Genomic DNA, 2,531 nt, shown 5'->3' with positions numbered 1-2,531 from the left:
GATGCCCGCTCCTGCAAGGTAGGCAGACCTGCTACCGACCGGCAGAACAGGCCCAGCAGCATGCTGGTGAGGTAGGCACATTGCCCCATTTGGAGGAGGGGCAGAGCCACGGCCTGCGCCTGTGACGGTAACTTTGCAACTGTAAAAGAGAAGTGTAAATATTTAGGGGTAAAATTCAATAACACAACATTTTGAAGAAGCAGAAAGAAACGCGAACAGTATGAAAAGACAAGGAAAGAAAGGACAACAAGCAATGAAGGTCAACTCAACATTAGAAGAGGTAATACCTGCAGCAGATGGAATGTCAGTTAAAGAATTCAAAACATACATGCTTCAGATGATCTGGAGTCTCAAGGAAGTCATTAGATAGCAAAATCAGACAATGAAAGATCACTTTGACAATGAATTACATAAACAAATCCAAGTAGCAAAAGATCAACTATACAGGGAGATTGAGGTTATAAAAAACAAACAAACAGAAATCATAGAAATGCAGGAAGCAATAAACCAATTTAAAAACTCAATTGAGAATACTACCAGCAGAGGAGATCACTTAGAAGATAGAACATCAGACAATGTATTTCAACTTGAAAAGAACAGAGACAGCTAGCAAGACTGTTAAGAAACCATGAGCAGAACATCCAAGAAATATGGGATAACATAAAGATACCAAACTTAAGAATCATTGGGATACAGGAAGGTATAGAGGTCCAAACCAAAGGAAAGAGAAATCAATTCAATGAAATAATATGGGAAAACTTCCCAGACTTGAAGAATGAGACAGAATCCCAAATCCTAGAAGCCTACAGGATGCCGAATGTGCAAAATCATAAGAGATCCACATTTAGACATATAATAATGAGGATACCAAACATACAGAATAAAGAGAGGATTTTAAAAGCTATAAGAGAAAGGAAGCAGATTACATTTAGTGGTAAACCAATCATTATAACAGCTGATCTTTCAACACAGACTCTGAAAGCTAGAAGATCCTGGAATAACATTTTTCCAAAACTGAAAGAAAATGGGATTCAACCAATAATTGTGCATCCAGCGAAATTAAGCTTCAGGATGGATGATGAAATTAAAACCTTCCATGATAAACAAAAGTCAAAAGAATTTGCAGCTTGAAAACCATCTCCTCAAAACATCCTCAGCAAAAGATGATAGGAAGAGGAAATGGAAAATAACAATGAAAACCAACAGTGGGAGGTAGTACAGTAAAGGGGGGAAATAATCAAAGAAAAACAAACCATGTTTAGTAACATAAATAAACAAATATGGCTGGAAGAACAACCCATATCTCAATAATAACCGTAAAAGTTAATGGCTTAAACTCACAAATTAAGAGACACAGGCTAGTAGAATGAATCACAAAACAAGACCCAACAATATGCTGCCTACAGGAGACGCATTTGATAGGAAAAGACATACATAGACTGAAGGTGAACAGTTGAGAAAAATCATATCACTCATATGGACTTCAGAAACAAGCAGGAGTGTCCATACTCATATAAAATAAAATAGATTTCAAGCCAAAGTTTATCAAAAGGGATAAAGAGGGACACTACATACTGCTCAAGGGAACCATACACCAACAAGACATAACAATCATAAATATATATGCCCCAAACAATGGTGCAGCTATGTTCACTAAACAAACTCTTCTCAAGTTCAAGAGTCTAATAGACCACCATACAATAATCATGGGAGACTTCAACATACCTCTCTTACTACTGGACAGATCTTCCAAACAAAAGTTGAATAAGGAAACAATAGAAATCAATAACACAATTAATAACTTGGACTTAATTGACATATATAGAATATACCACCAAACATCAAGCAGTTACACTTTTTTCTCAGTAGCACATAGATACCTCTCAAAAATACATCATATATTATGTCACAGGGCAACTCTTAGAAAATATAAAGGAGTACAGATAATACCTGGCATCTTATCTGATCATAATGGAATGAAACTGAAAATCAACGGTAAAAGAAGAAAGGAAAAATCATCCATCAATTGGAGAATGAACAATAGACTACTGAATGATCAATGGGTTATTGAAGACATCTAGGAAGAAAATAAAAAAAAAATTTAGAGATAAATGAAAAGACAGACTGAACATATCAGAATCTAGGGGACACATTGAAAGCAGTTCTAAGAGGAAAATTCATTGCTTGGAGTACTTTCCTTAAAAAAAGAAAAAGACAACAAATAAATGATCTCATAGTTCATCTCAAAATTCTAGAAAAACATGAGCAAAACAAAAGCAAAAGAAGTAGAAGGCAAGAAATTATTAAAATCAGAGCTGAAATTAATAAAATTGAAACAAAAGAAACAATTGAAAAAAATTGACAAACTAAAAGTTGATTATTTGAAAAAATGAATAAAATCGACAGACCCTTAGCCATGTTAAGGAAGAGAAGAGGAGAGAGAACTCAAATTACTAGCATACGGGCTGAAAATGGCAATATCACAGCAGTCACTTCAGAAATACAGAAGATAATCAGAAATTATTTTGAAT

Source organism: Callospermophilus lateralis, chromosome 9, assembly GCF_048772815.1.
Source record: "Callospermophilus lateralis isolate mCalLat2 chromosome 9, mCalLat2.hap1, whole genome shotgun sequence".
Taxonomy (NCBI): domain Eukaryota; kingdom Metazoa; phylum Chordata; class Mammalia; order Rodentia; family Sciuridae; genus Callospermophilus; species Callospermophilus lateralis.
The sequence above is the reverse complement of the archived record's forward strand: the minus strand, read 5'-3'. Positions refer to the sequence as shown.